This window comes from Falco cherrug, chromosome 6 (assembly GCF_023634085.1).
Source record: "Falco cherrug isolate bFalChe1 chromosome 6, bFalChe1.pri, whole genome shotgun sequence".
Taxonomy (NCBI): domain Eukaryota; kingdom Metazoa; phylum Chordata; class Aves; order Falconiformes; family Falconidae; genus Falco; species Falco cherrug.
This window is the reverse complement of record NC_073702.1, coordinates 1,145,845-1,165,000: the sequence shown is the minus strand read 5'-3', so window position 1 is coordinate 1,165,000 and position 19,156 is coordinate 1,145,845. Positions and strand designations below refer to the sequence as shown.

The 19,156-nt window shown below is 37.3% G+C and overlaps 1 long non-coding RNA gene across 1 annotated transcript in view; it reads left to right on the top strand.

Annotated features, from left to right (window-relative positions):
• Nucleotides 1-18,870, top strand: part of LOC114015070 (uncharacterized) — a 103,586-nt gene extending 84,716 nt beyond the window's left edge. Inside the window, exons 2-3 of the long non-coding RNA XR_003558824.2 lie at nucleotides 12,778-12,858; nucleotides 18,785-18,870. This is a non-coding gene — a long non-coding RNA (uncharacterized LOC114015070). The remainder of the gene's footprint in view (nucleotides 1-12,777; nucleotides 12,859-18,784) is intronic.
• Nucleotides 18,871-19,156: the final 286 nt, after the last annotated feature.

Below are 19,156 nucleotides of genomic sequence, written 5' to 3'. Positions count from 1 at the left end.
CCTCTTTCCTTTTTATATCTGCCTCAAGCATCACTCTTTTCTTCCTACCTTTAAAAACATTGAAAAATAAAGAGTAGTGGACAAAAGAATGTGAACAGAGATGAAGAAAAAAACATTAAGATTGAAAAAGGATCAAGCCAGAAAGTAAAAAGAAAGATCAACAATTTTTTCAAGTAATCTTCTGGTTTTGAATAAGGGCTTTATTTCAGTTTAGATGTTCTTTTCTATAAAATCATTCCAGATATTGTGTGCTAAACTGGACAGAGGCTTTAATTTGCACATATTTATAAACTGAAACAAATTCAGTTGTCCTGAAATTTGGCATGCAAGTTCATATTGGAATATTTTTTTAATCAGTTCTTTTGAATTGTTATTTAGGTTTTTAATCTTAAAATGACATGGTTCCTTTGTTTATAATTTTAAAATCCAATTTAATTATCCTTTTATATTTCTGAAATAACCAGATTAGTCATCTGGATTTGTAGGAGTTACTAATGAGGGGTATTTTAAACAGATGGAAAAAATAAGCTTTACTGTGAGCAGACAAGAAAAATTTATTTTATCAAGAGGGTTAGTAAAAAATGTACATAAACTACCCATGTGGTAAAAGAAGAACAGAGTGAAAGAAGGATTCAGGTTAAATGCAGTCCTGCTTTGATGTCATCCAACTTTAAAGCTCTCAGAATAACTAATGTATGTTGAAGGAGAGCTGTGTCTCAGTTTCTTGAGTGTGCCACTGCTATCCAGGTGTGTTAAAAGTAATTGAAATGTTTAAAAATTTGTAACTGATCATTGTAAGATGCTACCTCAGAACTTCATTTGCAACATTTGGAGTCGGTATGCGTAATGTCAGTCGGTTTGCACTCTGTTGTTTTATGGCAGTTATCTCTGCCCAGCTTGAAGCCATCGGGTAGGAAGGGGAATGCTTCCAAATGATAAATCCTCCCACCTAAATTTTCAGATAGACTGAACTGCCCTTTGGGTAGGTTTAATATTTTCCATTACAGGAAAAGGAACCTAGAAAACTATGGCAAGATTCAGCTCACAATCACAGACATTTACAATTAAGGTTCCCAAATCCAGCTGCAGTTAGGTTTCTAATGATGCGGTTGACATATGTGCTAGGTGTTAGGCTATCATTAAGTCAGTGGATATATAGTCACTAGGGCTTAGAGAGCCATTCAGTTCACCATAATGCAGATCTTGTACTTGGGAATGAATTATTTTCTGAACATGACCAACTGTTTCGACGAGGGGCCTGATTCAGCTGCCTTCTCACAGGGTCTAGCGGTATCTGATGCGCTGTGGAATGGCCCGCTCTGCAAGTGGGTCTCCTGGTTGTCTTGTGTCATCTTTATGGACCTGTTGGATACAGCTTGATACCCCAGGACATGTCAAATGGCATTAGATACCAATGTGTGATCAACTGAACCAAGCCCCATCGTTCGGGGGCTATTCAGTGTGTCTGCAGACACCTATGTGTACATATGTCACCGTCGGCGTCTTGAGCTCTCACTGAGTTTGTTGTCAAACCAAGATAGCTAAAATCAGGGGAGAGAAATCCTACTGCAAAGGCAAATAGGATGGAAATAAATATAATATATTATAATATAAAATATACCATTTCTCAACTCAGATGCTACCAGCCAGGTAGCTACGAAAAGAGACGTGATCTCAGAAACACCAAAGGGCCATTCCCACCCTTCCCAGGAGTGTTTTGACAGCAGTCACTGATAAATTACACACTATACTAACTTTCTGCCTGTGGCAGAAGTTGCACTCTATTGTATGAGGGTAGATACCCAAGGATCCAGGAGCAGCAAAAGTGCAGAGAGGCAGACCAGCTGGAAAAGTACTTGGGCAATAGGACCTCACCTTGTAGTTTCTGTGCAGTGAATCTCAAGCTCAGGAAAAGTGTCCAAAGAATTACAGCATGAAGAGAGATCTTGTAGGGGTAGTAAAAATGCCCCATTTGAATCTCCTCTATTTATTTTTAGTCTTTTGTTTCCTATATTCAGTGAGAAGCATTAACAGTAAGATAATTTTTCATCCCCTACCACATCAAGGAGTACTCTGTTCCGGTGGCTGGTGTACTGGTTAACAGCCTCTATTAAACATCTCCTTTCCTTTTGAAACTACCTTTACAAAACCTTTAATATCCATTTATATTAATCAAACAACTTGTCAAAAATCCCCTCTTCCTGCATGCTCTGTCCCACTCTCCTTATTCCCCCCCTTTCTCACAGTGGTAACAAAGATGTTCCGAGGTCGTGTTTGTTTTGCTTATAATTAAAAAGAAAGGAAACAGCAAGACAGCACCTTCAGTATAGGATTTATGTCCATGATAGAGGCGGAATTCTTAAATTAAAAATAGTATGCACTAGTGTATGCTGCTTCACACATTACTTCAAGAATCTGCGTGCTAATTAAATATATATATTTATATCTTCTCCTAGGTTCTGTAAATTCTTGCTGACTGCAGTGAAGGTTTTCAGGACTAAACTAGGCACCGGTTTCAGTACTTCTTTGTCATCATGGTCTCAAGGTTATCTACTTTCATATGGGAATTATAATATTTAAAAAGTATCACAATGCAATTATGTATATAAATATATATAGAGAGGTATGGAATAGTTTCTCTCATAGAAATATAATCTAATTTACTTCCAGTTTTCAGGTCTTGGAAGAAGGCCTGAAAAATAGCCACTCTGTATTCAGTTTGTTGGTAGAATGCAAGACAGTTTACAAACCCAACTGTACTTGGTGATGGTTTGAAGAGTGATCACTGTAGGTAAGCATGCAAGTACTTTCTATTAGGAAGTGCTTCCATATCCTTATTAGTATTCACCTTTGAGCTAAGCAGTCATAGCTTGGCATTTGTGCTTTTTTTCCAATGTTACCTATCTGGAAGAGTGAAAAAGAATTGTTAGCTTCAATTTAATATTTTTTAACAGAACTAAGTGGAAAGAAATACTTGGTGAAAAAGGTAGGAGAATGTGATTTTATTTTTATTTTGGAAGAAGTGCCCTGCAAGCAGGGCTATAATTCTTTTACAACAAATCAAATATCCTGCATGTACTGTTAAGGGACAGTATAACACGCTCTTTACTGCTGACTCCTGATGAAGTCCTCCATGGTTGGATTACCAGAAGGCTTCTGTTGCCATACAATCATATCTATGTGATGCCCTCAGTCTTTGGGCTGCAATTGTAGCTATTCAAGGATGCTCTTTGCAACCAAAGAATTTATTTTGGAAGCTTCAGTGAAATCCTTTCAGAATTTTTTAATTGTGGGAGTGTGCAAAACATACTCTGTTACCCTTGTGTTTAATAGGCAGTAAAACCAAACGAAAACCAAAAGAAAATAGGTTTTTTGGAGAAAACTAGAGCAAAAGCAACGGATAGCTGCTGGTTTTGACTTGGATGAGTATTTTCCTTGGTTCCTTCTGTTCTGAATATGCAGAAACCTTTTAAAAATGAAGCAGTAAATGGTTTATAAAAGACCATTCTTTTTAGTTCAAGGTCTTCTCAAGTTAATATTGAAAAATGTGATTTTAAAAAATGTGTTACCATGTTTTAAAACTAGGACATTAGGCAGGTTAGTTTTTAAAACATATTAAGAGGTTGGGGACAATCCTAAAGGTAAATCTATTAAGTTATTAGTAGAGTTTTTTGAGTTTAGACACTTTTTCTGACATTATTTACCTTTTTCTCTTCCTGGCCTGGAGCTTCTGGAGAGGTTGAAGGCAGCTGATTCCAGATAGCTGCCATGCACATAAAGGGAAATTTTAAGTACCTGCTTAAACTATTTGAAGCAGAACAATAACCTTCAACACTGAGGAAGCTGAAAGAATAGCTATAGATTAAAACTTCTAGATTTTTGTCATGTCATGAACATTTGAGGTTTTGACTCAAAAACAATAGGAAGCACCTGGCTACTACACAAAATAGTTGTAATGGCATGAACTATTTTTATCTTTTGTTTGGACAACCTTGTCTTACAGAACACTACCAAAAAACAGCTTCAGAAAAGATAGGAACTTATTTCTCTCCCATATAGTTTATTTCAATAGGTAAGCAGCAAAGTTAAATGCTATACTAAGCTAAAATCTTTTTTCCCCTAAAATAAATTATATATGTCATATATATTTAAATGTTATTTAAGACTGCATTTAAAATTATAAAGAATTCAGGCATTGGGCAATATTTGCTTATTTTTAATGTCTCTTCTTTTTATGGTTGCATCTACATTTAATACTGAACATGTAGATAGTTTCCCTTTTAAAGCCATGACTACTGTTCGTCTTCTAACATTTTGTCCTGGTTTCAGCTGGGATAGAGTTAATTTTCTTCTTAGTAGCTGGTGCAGTGCTCTGTTGCAGATTTGATGTGAAAATAATGTTGATAACACACAGATTTTTTAGCTGTTGCTGGGTGATGTTTATACCAAGTCAAGGACTCTTCAGTTCCTTGGGCTGCCAGCGAGAGGGCTGGAGGGACATGGGCAGCTGGGAGGGGAACAGCCAGGACAGGTGACCCAAACTAGCCACAGGGATATTCTGTACTATGGGACATCATGCTCGGTATGTAAACTGGGGAAAGTTGGCCAGGGGCTGCTCGGGGACTGGCTGGGTGTCAGTCAGCAGGTGGTGAACAATTGTATTGTGCATCGCTTGTTTTCTTTCTTCCCTTCCTTTTGGATTTCATTCCTCTCTTCTCCCTCCTTTTCATTATAACTGCTATTATTGTTATTATCATTATTTTTATTTTATTTAATTCCAGTTCTTAAATTATTCTTATCTCAACCCTTGAGTTTTACATTCCTTTCTGATTCTCCTCCTCATCCCTCTGTGGGAGAGTGTGGGGGTGGGACTGAGCGAGCAGCTGCCTGGTACTTAGCTACTGGCTGGGGTTAAACCATGACACATTTCCAAACCTAGTTTGCTTTCAAACTTCACACAAAGCAAATATTGGAAAGGAAGGTCAAATCTAGTAGAAAATCACGATGCATGTGAAATATGCAGTTTTGTGTCCAACATTTGTGGCTTGGTCCTCAAGCTTTGTCACAAATTTGTCCATTTACAGGTACTTCAGGTTTCATTATTTAAAGGATTCTGGAAAGATTTAGTGTCCTCTTCTATTTTTAAGAAAAGAGAATGCATACTTGAAAATGTATCCTCTGCTAGCTGATGTCACTCTCCAGCACAAGAGGCTAAATTAATTTCTATAAGCCCAAGAACATTATGATGGACATGTGTAAGCACTTTTGCTGTCTGACAGTGAGCCTGGGATAGTGCAAGGTAGAAATATACTAATACTTTTTCTGTTTCACATTTTGTAAGGGTTTATAGACATCATAGTCTCCACTAAATTTACACTAAGTCTCATATCCACTAAGTCTTGAAGCTAAGCTATAGCCTAGGGGGAGCAGAACAGACTTCTTATCATAGATCACATAAACTCCAATAGTGCTAAAAAACATTCAGGAGCACCTGCATTGGTTTACACCACATTAATATTTCATACATAGGTTCTATGCTCAGAAACAGGCCTGGATATCAACTTCTCAGACAGAAAATCTGAAATTTCCTGATTTTAGAATACAGAAATTTAAAAGATAAAGAACATAAAGAAGCATTAATGACATAAAACTGCATTCTTGAAGATATTCAGATCTTGACTGTACAAAACCTTGAGTAACGTGATCTATGTTGGTTATCTGTAGAGTTGGTAGCTGCACCAGATGACTTCCAGAAGTTCCTTCCAACTTAAAAGTATTTTAGCATGTTGCACATTGGAAAAGCTTCTTACAGTTGATAAAATCTAAAATAATAGCAGCAAATCTTATTAGTTTGTGACAAAAGTGGGTTGTGCTATCCAGGGCTTTTCCATCTACCGGAGCATCACCTGCATCTCCTGTATGACATAAAACAACCTCTGTGTGGTTTTAAAGCCCGAGGGAAACTTTTGTGGTGACCTAGTCTGATTGACATCCTTCACCTATTTCTTTCTGGTACACCAGTCATCCCCAGCATTATCAAGGTGTATCCAAACTTGTGTTGATGTCTTTATAGCACCTAGTTAGAAGTGAATATGATACTTTCAGAACTGAATGCCAAGACCACATCTAACCTGAAATATCATTGTTTGCCTCATATGTGTCTCACATAGTCCTACATCTGTGTCAATAAGGAAAAAAAAAAAAAAACAAACCTCCAGTTTTTATAGACAGTAGCTCTCCCATGACTGCTCACAAGCCTTGTGGGCTACAGGAAAGGTTTCTGGTATGGCCAGTATGACTGGAAAGGTGGTTGCTTGCTATGTGCAACTGAGAGACTTTACAAGCTGGCTGGTGTCAAGAGTCTGTTTTACATCTCATGGAAGCAGCAGAGGACCTGCTGGGTCAACACAAGACTTCTCTTGCTTAGGCGACTTTTCATGATTTTTTTTTTTTTTCATGCATACCTCAGATGTAATTTTTGAAGTTTAGTCTTAATTTTATTTTCCTGCTCTATCAATATTGTTTTAGAATTCAGTGTGCTTTGTGTTTCTCTTAAGAATAGATATATTTATCTACAAACCTGAGCTCAGCTAAATTAAAAATAGACATATTTATTTACAAATGTTAACTCAACTGCATTAAAGTTTGGGTTGAGAAAATATTGCATCTTTGATGTAGCTTAAACTTTGCCTTCTGGTTTTAATCTGTGGTTTTTAGAAATATTCAGAAATACCATTTACACCTTGCAAATTTGCTTGCAATCTGAGGCTGTCCAGAAGTCCACTGGGTTTAGGAAAAAAAATCATAGATAATAAGAAAGCAAGCCTGAAGGGTAGTGTTAAAAGAAACAAATATCTCTAATATTTTTGGCAATTCCTCATGCCAGAAAAACCTAGCAAGGGGAAAAATAACAGCTAGGCTGAACTGACATGTGAATTGGAAAGGCTAGATAGCTGTTATGTTGTGGGTGGGTCCTTCATACTTCTGAAGTTATAATGTTTTTATTTAAAAACCAAATTAGATTTCTAGGCATGTATGGTATATATCAATTTAAAATTATTGGAGTTCTTCATATTGTTAAGAGTGCTTCACTTTGAAAGAGTGAGGCTTTCCTGTAAATACCAAGTAAATTGCTCTGCAAGTCCAGAATCTTTGATCACCTCTGCATTGAAATGCTTATGAAAGATGCTGTAGTGAAGATGCTGTAGTGTTCCAATAATTTTACAGCTCTCTGATTCATACGCCTAGAACCCCAATAATTTCTAAATTGAATAAGTTTAATTATTTTCAAAATCTGTGTGCAATATTAATTGATTTAAGATCATTCTTCAGCTTTTCATTTTTTAATTTACAGAAAAACCCCAAAACCAAAAAACTCTTTTTTTTTTCTTTTTTTCTTTTATAAAGACCAGCTCTTTCCTCTGCAGGCCGGGAGACATTATGAGCTAATTCAAACATTTCACTTTTAAAATGGAAATTGAACCAAATTCTCTCCAAATAGCACCGATGATGGCTGGGGGAAAAAGAAGGGGGGTGGGGGGGGGTGGGGGGGGGGGGGCGGGGGAAATCACGGGCTCAAAAGCCGAGAAAATACAAAGTAAGAGGCTGTCAGTGATCCTTGCTGGGAAAAGTGTGAAGAACAAGAAACATATTGTCACTGTTCAGATGCAGTCAAGGTGAAGTGGGGAGGCTGAATGAAAGTTGCAACAATGTGACAAAAGAGAGACACAGCTCCATTTAGTCGGGCATGGAGGAGAGCAGGAGGCACAGAAGGCTAGTTCACGTGTTGCTTCTAAGCTGATTTTTGCTGTCATTTTATCATACAATTTCAGAAGGAAATGATGTATGCCCTTTTGTATCGCCTGACTTTGCCTTCTAAGAACAAAACTTAGTTACTTTCTCACAAGTGACCTTGTTCTTTTTTTAACACATGGCAGTAGTTTACAATTTACATAACTTCCGGAAGAAAACTCCCATCACTATTGCTTGTTAGCAGTAGAGCCTGCTCTTGCGTTTCTTTCCAAACACATGTGCTGGATGGTCTTTGTTCCCAGTGGGTCACTGCTTCAGAATAAACAAGGGCAAAAAAGAAGCATCCCAGGAGAGGAAGCACTCCAGCCTGCCAGGGTTCCCTGAGGCTCTACCCCCTGTTGCCATGAATCGCACACAGAGATCACCCTGCTTACACTGCCCACCTGGAAACCCACACCTGCCCCTCTGGTCCTGCCTGGGGAGCTAGAACGGGCCCCACATAGGGCCTCACCAAAAGAAAGGGGAGGACATGAGTTTCAAAAATATTACCACCTAAACGGAGTACAGTTACGCTGATGTACGAAAAGAGAAAGGGACTGGGAAATGCACTGCCCTTGTGCAGGTACTTCAGCACTAATGCAGAAATTGCTGTGGAGGCAGGACAAAGAAGCAGCAGACCAGGGAAGAAAGGTTTTAAGTTATTTCACAAGTGTTTTACTAAGGAGGTAGCCTGGAAATGTGGAAAAAATTGGAGATTTGCAAAACACAAAACAAGACATGTTCCGTCATAACGTGTGCACTTTCAGTCATTTAAGAGAAACCGAGTGTAGCCTTTCTGTGTAATATCTTCCACTGGAAAAGCAGGTCTGCATTTTTTGTTGTTTTACTTGTTAAAAGCTGTCAGGTACCTCAGGAGATACTCAGATGACGACAGCTGCTGTGGTTTTGGACAGGGGTTTACAGCTCTCTGCTCCTGATGCTATAGTAGTGGGGCTTGTGACCCTTTTCTGCTGCACCTGTTATCCATATAGCATATGTTTATGTCTCTGTAGTGAAGGGTTTATGCTATCTCAGAAGGTGAGCTCATGCTAGTGTTTGCAGCTGGAGGGCAGCGGATGGTCTCCCTTCAGCTTTGCTTTCAGAGATGTAGCTTCCAGCAGAGGGGTAGGGTGATTTCATAGCACTGTGAAGCCGATATCATCAGTTCAAACACATCTTACCAATGTGGAAACTGAGTTTGGAAGGGCTGCTGTTATTTAGGACACTGTGTTCTCCAATATTTTGAGTGAATCATTACTCTTAAACATAATTATAAACAAAACTTACAAAGCTAAAAATGTGATTTGGAAATCTGTTAAGAATAATCAGGCTCAAAAACTCCTCCTGGACTTTTTGTGGCCAGTACCTGAACCTATGGGGAGAATGATTTGCTGCTTTGCTGCTGTAACAGGAAACATTTAGTGAAACTGCTATTTCCCTTGTTCCTTTCTATTTAAGGCTCCTCATTTTTTATTTTCTTTCAGTTTTCTTTCTTTATCCCTGCTCCTCACGTTTCTAGCTTTTTTATCCTTTTTTTCTTAGCTTTTCCCCAAACTCATGTTCTTTTTCACTTTACCATCCTAGACTTTCTACTGTTTTTCTATTTGAAATCTTGTAAATCCTTTCCATCTTTCCTGCAGAAACTCCCTGGTGCAAGGCCTTCACAAACCATTGCTACCCTTCTTGCGGTGGCTCACTTCTGGCTGAGATCTTGAGCTGTTACAAAAGTTCTTGTCGGCACTTCTGACAGGAAAATTTGGCAGGGTGTATCTGCCTCTGGTTCAAATGCAGGGTAATTGCATTTCAGCTTTCTGATTACTTGAGATTTTTGAGAGATTTTTGTGGACAATCTCTCTGATTGTCTACTAAGCAATGCACAAACTACAGGGTACGCAAATAGTATTCATGTAATTTTCAAATTTGCATAATCAGTGGTCTCAGACAACAATTAGTATTTCACTAATATCCAAACAAACATAATTTTCCAAATTATACAAAACTCAATCAGAAATTACATTTTCTTGTGTGTAGTGGCCTGTTGGAGGATATCAAATACCTAAGAGAATAAAGATTATTTTTGTTAATTTGAGGATTAGTACTCCCAGCAAGTTTTAATTTACATAGATACAAAAAGAATAAGTAAGTTAAAAATAATTCAATAACTTTTTCTAAGGGTATCTCTTCCTGTTATAGAGTTCGCTGCTACATAACACCAAAAATTTAATTGGCATTTTGGAGTGCTTTTTAAAAGGTAATCTTTATTGATCTCATTTCAGTGTAGCCTGAATTTTGAGAAACAGTGTTCCAAAAGGTGGGTTGGCAGGTAAATTGGTCCATTATGTGCATTGGTGCATTAGGACCAATGCAAACTGGCGCATTAGGTCGTTCAGAATTAGTGAAAGACAACTGAAAGACCATGCTGGTTTTGACTGGTTCCTCCAGACTGCAGTCCTTCATCTTCAAAAGCAAGAGAGACCTCATATACCATCAATCATCGCTGTTGTGTTTAGTACTCAACAGATTGAAATTTGCTGTTTTCAGATACTACACACCAGTACAAACCCCATTATGTGCGTTACATTTCAATGAGAGAGGAACACTTGACTCTGGTTTGCTGCCTGTAGTTGTTTCAGACACATTTATAAAGAGATGTCTTCCTATGGGAACTATAAATCACACATTACCTTTTAGCTATGCCATATTTTAAAATAATGTTAACATGTTAAAATAAAGGTCTGTGTATTGTTCATAATGCACACACTTTCCTTGCTGTGTTATGTACAGAATAATCCATATACCACCCATACTGGAAGTGGTTATTAAATATGCTGGCTCGGTTTACTTGTAGCTCTAATACACTTCTGTAACGAGGGACTACTTGTAACATCAAAGCATGGGGAGACATTAGCTCTTTTCCCCTATAGCCTCTGACCTGAAAGCTTTGCTTTTTATCTCTATATAAAAGGAAAATATTCTTTTCAAAGAAGCCTGGCTAGAGTGTGGATATTTTCTCCATTGTAGAATAAGAGCCTGTGAAAGTAATCTACAATTTTTCATCTTTGTTCAGAGTATTGTTTCTTTTTGGACATTATGCCTCTTTGAGAGTGAAAACTCTTGCTTTCAAGTAATAGTGACTGGAAAGTGCTTTCTAAATCCTGAGGTACTTCTGTTTTCTGTAACCCTGTAAGTCTGAAGAAAGGCAACCAAACATTTCTATTTTTAAAAGAAATAAAAAGAGACATATTGTGTAAGAGAAAGAAAATAAAGTTTTAGAAATAATTGATACTCAAAATAATGGGTAAGACCCCGAGACAATTAATTATATGCAGGGCTTGTAAGGGAGCCAACATCTGGCAAATCTAAACTCTATATTTTAACTTGCAGATTTTTATTTTTTTTTTTAAAAAAAAAAAGATATTATATAGCAAGTGATGTTTCTCAAGTTGATTTGGGTTTTTAAATCTATGGATTGGATCATCTTTGCTTCTGACTTTGTATGCATCAGATTTTTTTGTGTGATCTATCTTGTCTTGCTTCAGCATTTTAGGATTCTTTACCTTTTGGCTTTTGGATTCTTAACTTGAACTATCTTAGGGAGGATATGGTCTTCAGAAACAGCTAAGTACACACTGTCAGAAAATTTGGCTGATGTATGCACAATTATTTTTGAGTATTGGCTCCCTTGTTCCCAGGCAATCACAGGGAATGGGGCACTGACTTAACCAAACATAGGTGCAGTAAACAGGGAAAGGAAGGATGAGCACAAATGGGCACATCATGTCATGTATTGTTGGTATTCTGCCAGTTATAAATACGTTTCAAGCCTAAATTTTCAATTAACTCCCAAATAATTTCCTAAACCCATAGGCACTGTTAGTATTACAGAAGGTGTACATTCCCATACTTGTATGATCTGGACTCCAAGGTTTCTAATAACATTTGAAACTTTTTTTTTTTACCTGTAATTATTTGTTGCAAGGACTCTTTCCTTAGAATCCTACAAAGAAATATAAGAAAGGGGTCAGTTGTTTTTCTTTATGTAATTATTTATACTAAGTCTATTTTAAAGGTGGGTTTGTTTGAAGCTTTTCTTTTCTTTTTGCCTATTTTCAGTCTATGACACTTAACTGACAGCAGTGTTAAGTCAATGAAAATTCACTGATTTCTTGGATGCTATAAGAAGGTGGGCCTTATAGGTATGAACAGTTCCTGTGATGTGGGTGTTTTACAGTTTAACCTGGGCTTAATTGCTTTTCCACACACATTCTAAAAATTGCTTAGTCAGAGGAAGGGTAGCACAGTCTGATTCTGATATAATGGCATAAGTAAAAAAAAATTAAAAAAAAAAAGCTACTCAATTTTCTCTGCAAGATTTCATATGAATAAATTAGTTTCAGACTTTCTTCTGCTGGAAATAAGCTGAAACACTTGTTATGATTTTTAATAAAGGCGCATCATTTTGTTATACCTGTAGAATTGCAGACTAGCATATATTTTCAAGCATAAATATATTTATCTAAAACATTACAGAACTGCATTAGTGTATGTTCTATAAAGCGTCCTGTTGCATTTTTTAAATAAATTGTTTTTCTTTGTTTTTGAACTAAACAGAGAAAACTTTTTCTTGCAGAGTTAATTTCCTTGATAGGAGGCACATATGCGTCAAGTTACACATATTGTATCCCTGTGTTAGACATAATAGCATCTATGTCCCTAGTATGCTTTCCAGGAATCTCATAAACAGAAAGTAAGATGGAGAAGGAAAGAGCAGCATTTGTGGGTTGGCTTTTTTCCCCAGACTGTAATAATCAAAATCTTAGAAAATTCAAAATATTTTTCAAAATGTAAATGTGAGTAAATGACGTGTTACACTTGTCTAGATAGTTAAAAGAATCTGAAACCTTCTGCCAAAAATTATTATTTTAGCTTGCATTCAACTAATATGCCAACTTATGGTTACTTACATTTTACTCCTGTTTGCTACAGGTGACATGGGTGAATATCAGACAGCTCATTATGGAGACAAGCATGCTGCATTCCCAAAGTAGGATGACAGAACAAGTCATGGTATGTATTGTAATTTCAGTGCTACGATACATCTTCAAGCTGTCTGAGGTAAAATGCTTACTAAGCACTGCATTGGGGCTGTCAGATTGCTTCATGGGGTGGTAATTAAATTGAGGCAGTTCTACCGTTCATGTTGTGGAACTAAGCCAGAATTATCTGTAACCTAAAAATATTCTACTGTAGATTGCCTGTTGTAGCAGGAACACATCTTTTTGCATATATATTCTCTGTCGTGGAAAACATCCTATTTCTCACTGGTTTTTCTCACGTCCATTGGCTGCAGGGGAGGAGAGCTGTTTTGTCGCTGTACTGGTTTAAGTCTGATGGAAACTGGTCATCAAAGCTGGTATCTCGTTTAAGACTGCAGACACTTGGGCTGGGTTCCAGTTGTGTCTAATGGGGATAAAGGATTGACGGTCGTTGTGGCCAAAGATGACGTTAAAGTCTCCTGCCTGATTTACGGTGTTCTCAGCCCTTATATAATTTAGCATAGCCAGGGGCCTGCTGGGCTGCAGTGGCTGTTGCCTCAGAAATAAAGCTCAGTGCATGTGAGGAGGCAATGTGATAAACGAAGAGGGAGATGCTTCTGGTTGTTTCTGGAGACTAGCTGCATGTTTAAAATGCGCAGGAGCTGCCGTGCTGGGTGAAACCAAGGATCCTGTCAGCTCAGCAGTCTGTCTTTGGCAGTGCTCTGGTATTCTGCCCTGAAAATCAGTGCTAATCCGGAGTGACCCCGGCTCTGATGCAGCGCCCTGGGTGGAGCATCCTAGCACTGCCAGAGTGTCCTCCTATGGAAATACTATCTCGCTCATGTTCTTCCTGAGACAGGGTGATGAAAATTGCAGAAAGCATTAGTGATACAGGCACAAAATGGTCTTATACAGCAGCATGAATGTGTTCTTGTTTTCTTCTCTGCTTGTTTCTTAGTGAATCCGGACTTTCTGAAATTTATAAGGTACCTAAAAGCTTGTAGTGAGATAGGCATACACATGCAAAACAGGTTTTGAGTGTACAATGTGGAGGAACTGTTAATGGGTTATCTGGAAATAGATGATATCTCCTGCAAAAACTATAGTTAAAGTTGTTCTTTTCTTGATGAAACAGTGGTAAATGTGAATGTACGATGAGAAATGCTGAAAATCACTGTTGCAAGATTCAGAACATGATAAGAAAAGGTTGTAAGGAGAAAACAATGTCTTGAAAAAATGTGCTGTAACGCTTGTCCCTTTCCAAACTAAAAAAAAAAACAAAACAACAAACCAACAACAACTACGGAAGTACTTAAACTGATGTTCAATAAATAGATACATTAACCAGGAATCTGTTAGAAAGGAAAGAAGTTGCGAAGGGTGACTTTACTCCATGGGCTCTCAGTTCATCAGGGTCTACCCACAGCCAGAAGAGAGAGAGAGAGAGAGATGGATTCCTATGGGGTAATTCAGAATAAGAATCTCAACTGACTGGGCTCTCACCTTGAAGCATAATTTGTCATCAAAGGATATTGTGACAGGAGACAGTGCAACTGTTTCATTAACAAGATTTCTTATACTGTTCTCTGATTATGAAAAGGCTTTTTATTGTTGAAATCTGCAGTTTGATTTTTTTGTTTAATATATGTATGAATCTGGCTCAAATATCTTGTACTCACGAATATGACTTTTGGAAGATACAATTTTCCTTATTAATTCATAATTTCCCTCTGATTATTGAATTTTGAAGCACGTTTTCTCCTTGCTTATTTGTCGGGATTTTTTGCCTCTGGTAAACCACGCTATATACATGTTCACATCCTTTGATTTTACTGCTGTTTTTCCTGGTCCCCTTGTTATATTTGCTTTCTTCTGTTTGATCTATTATACTCAATGAACAACGGTTTCCACTTAGACTACACTTTATGCTTGTTCGATTTTTAAATAGTGTATCATAATGGCATTGGTGATATTACACTGAAGTCCCTCGTCCTGCAAAGGCTGATTTGTGTTATTCACTTTGTGCAATGTGAACAGTCCCTTTGGAGTTTAAGAGTTACACGCATGGACGTGAAGCTTTGTGTGCTAATTGGTTTTAGTGGGCTCATTTTCAGTATAACAAAGCCCCATTTTAAGGACTGTTGCTCAAATCTGAAAATGCACTTTTCACTGGAAACAATTGTAAAAAATATGTCCTCAGCTGGGAACCTAGAGAATGGAATTTTAATTTGGAGTAAATTAAGCATTTATCTTGAGGGATACCTGTTGACCAGCCATATTTTATGGCTATCTGACAATCTTCTATACTTTTGAAACATAGAAATAACTATTTTTGTAGTAATGCTTTTACAGTTGCATTTCATAGCATAAAGCATGAAGCAGTATAAGTGATGCATTTGATTTTTTTCCCCACATTCATCTACTCAGAAGAAAGCAGCTAGAATAACAGGCAGTAATTAGCTTTCATCCAAATTACGTATGAAATTTTAGTCTGTAGACTCATTGGGCCTATGTCAGCCTGAAGATTAAAGGCTTCTTAACTGCATAGTGACACAGCGGGCTGAGCAAGCTGTGAAGGAGCTGGTGGGGTTTGTTGTATAATAACTGATACGTGGATCACTGGAAGAGTCTGGATTTCTGTGTCCAATCCAGACAAACAGAAGTCTACCTCATTGTATCCATCTGTTTTACTAGATCACCACAAACTGGGGTCCACAATGTAGCTGACACAATTTCTGTGGTGCTGGAAATACATTATTTATTGAGATGTTAGATGCATACACCCCAATAACTGCTTTTGGCAGCATGCTACAGCTTACTAATTAATTTGGTTGCCTTTTGGACAGATTTTGTTTGCTGCTGTGGATACAATCAATGGATTTCAGGTGTTCTACAGTCAAGGCAACAGCTGTGCATAATGTGCTCTGAAGTTGTATTGAGATTATCCTTCAAGCTTGGTTATTAGCACAAGCAGGAAAATATTCTAAAGCATTTATAGAGAGCCTGTAAGCAGTGAACTGTATTGTCCTCCACTGGAGGAAACCTAAACATATCCAAGCAAAAACGAATTGACCTCAGATAACAACTCCACCTTCTCATCTTGGGACAGTCAAAAATTTCTTCAGCTGTAGCAGACTGCCATCGTGGCTTTCCATCACCTAGTATCCAGGATGCCAATCTTCAATTAGTCTTTAACACTTTAATGCCTTAAATTACTTATTCCTTCTGTCAAACCTACCATTTGCATCTGATTTAAAATAATTTCTGTTTCTAACCAGTCTGTGAGTTCAACTAGTTGTTTTTTTCTTTACTTGTAAATAAAACTAGGTCAATTCCAGTTCAGTTCAGGTACAAAATGAGTTAGATGGTGCAGATATCACTGCTGTAACATAGAAGATGTTTGGCCATCTGGAGACCACAACATGCCCTCAGACTGGACAAAGGGAGGTTCCCAGCAGGCTCACTTTCTCAGTTAGTATGAAAGAGTACTAAATAGGAAGTTTAGTGAATAATATTTCATATTTAAGTTTGATGCTTTTTTTCTGTTTCTTAAAGACATGTTCTGAAGAATCCTGGGTTGAGGGAGGAGGAGGAGAAGATACAAATTTATAGTTCATGTCTGTTATTTGTGCCTAGAGTCTTTCCTGTTGGAAAGAAGAAAGGATGGGCAGATTCAATGGGTACCATATTTTGGATAATTTCATCTCTCCACGTTAATTTTCAAAATATTGATGAGTTTGGATAATATTTCAATGAATCAGCTTTGCAGAAATATCATCAATGCAAGTAATGGTGATAGGAGCTCAGCGGTTAAACAGACTTAGAAAAATGTTTTGAGGGTAATATGGGATACACTGTTATGGGTGTCCTGGTAGCAGATCCTTTATTTATATCACAAACTTGACTGGACTTCATAAGAATGGAAGTCTATACTTTTGTATCTTTTAAATCAAAGAGGTAGCAAGACATACTGGAAATAGTACTCTTGAGTTTTAATAGCCTCTCTAAAACATTGCCAGTGATAGGTTGTGCAATTCTTTTAGCTTCCATGTTCCCCTTATGTCGTTTGCCCAATAAGGATGAACTAGAAATTTTATTAGAAATACTGTGAGTACCATTGCACTTCAAAATTTCTTTAAATGAAATCAGAAGGTGTTTTCTCCTAATAGATACTTTGCAGACAGAAATCAATTAGTCTGATAGTGTTACTGTTCTCCAAAATGGAATTGTATTGTACCAGTTTGATGTCTTATAATTGCACACTCTATGGTTCTGTGACTCTTATCTCTCCCTTAGTCTGTGAATTTGAAACCATCAGGAAGATGTCAGATTGGTATGAGTATTCTTCAGTGATAAGAACCGTAATTGTTGTAGGGAGACTTCTTAATCTTGGGTCACTCAAATCCCTTTTAAAGACAGCAGGTGCTCTCCAGAACAAGCATTAACAAGAAGAGATTATGAGGTAACCTGTTGTTCTTTATATCTCAGCATCTTATGACAAAGCTTACCATCAGCCAGTGTGTTCAGCAGCCAGTCACTACAGTGAAAAAAATCAAATGTGACTCAGGAAGGGACTAACGTTTTCAATACTAAAGGGTAGATTAATTTTAAAGGCTGAAAACTGAGAACTGTTACAGAGAAATTTATATCAGATAATTACAGGAGTCAACTATAAAAGCAAGAAACAAAATAGCAGAGGGTAAAAAAAATGGAGCTGCAGATATCCAGTGTGATGCAATCAGAAAGAAATTCTGCTTCCTCAGAAATCAAAATCCAAACCTGAGTCTTGCCAGATTTGTGTCATGTTGCAACTTTCTTTTTCATTCTACCCCCCATCTTCCCTACTGTGGCAAATATAGTGAAAGCGAGTTAGTCATTCATATTATCAGACTCTAGCATGCTAATAGTGTGACTTCATACCTATGTGCTTGTGCTGTTGGCTGCTTATCATTTACAAGGTGAACTCGTGAAGCTGAATGTGCTCAGGGTCTAACAGAGCTCTCCCAAGTATGATCACAGTGGAGCAGAACTGTCTGTTATTTTCAGCTCCCAAACTTTTATGAATTTCTGGATCCAAATACCAACTACATTTTGTTACAATAAGATTTCGCTATCTAATCCTGTCCATTTCCATCAAGATCATGATGCAAAATTATTTGAGTAGAGTAAAGCACGTCTATGGCAGTCTTTGTGAGGTCGAGAATTAAGCATAGGATAAATCACTGCATTCAAATAATAAAGCCCACTTTCAAAAGCAATTCATGAAAAGATTTTTTGAAGGTATTTTGATGCAGGAGTGTACTTAGCACTTTCTAAGAGCACGCTAATCTCAGTGAGTGTTAGGGACTTAACCCTTCTTCATTCTACTTTGAAAAAAAATCAGCTAGGTGCCTATCTCTGCCTCTAAGTTCCAAAATACTTTTTTAAAAATCTGGCCTTTGATAACCCAAATCCCCTTGCCTTTTAGTAAGGCTTTTCATCCTGAATTCTAGATCCTCATAGGTTTTGAAGGTCTCACTCTCTTAAATTAAAATGTAAGTTAAAGGCCCAGGTACTTCTGAAAAGCTGAACCTTGGTGCTCAGGTCACTTCTGAAAATGAATGTTTGACTACTAATCCCCTCAGGTACTTGTGAAATATTTTCCTGTCACATCTGAGAAACTGTTCTAGATGAATTTACTTTGTTATACACTTGCTTTGTCCTGAAGACTGCCTATCAAGTTTGTGTAATATTGTAGATAATATTTAAATGTTTTTTTTCCAAGAAGAATGACAATATTTGGTGGTTTTTTTTAAACTGAAAAATTGTAAGTAGAACAAAAATATATATTTATGCCTTCAGCAGGCAAATGTTTTTTTTAATGGAATTTAAATAAATGGAATTTTTATGATGAAAAAAGCAACAGTAAAAGCAGTGATTATGTTTTTCATAGCTCATTTGCCTCCCTTGCCCTGCAGATCTTGTACAGAAGGAAAATGAGATCCCTGGTGAAGCCTACAATGTCAATGACTCTGAAGAAGGACTCAGAGACCCATTGGTGTTTAATGACCCTTATTGGCCTCCACAAAAGAAACTGGTATGATCTACTAAAAGAGACATATGGTTCTTTAGAAATATAGAGGAACACAGTTTTCTTCATGGGTAAACACTGTAGTCAAGCATTTCTAAACACTGCCTGGTTTTAGATGACTGCTCTTAAAACGGCTGTCCAAATTTGGTGAGGAATTGCATTAATTTTTCATTAGTACTTGACCAACAACAGAAGTATTTTACCAATACCACAATCATGAACTTTTAATGCTATTTTTAGTCTGCAGTATCATATCAAA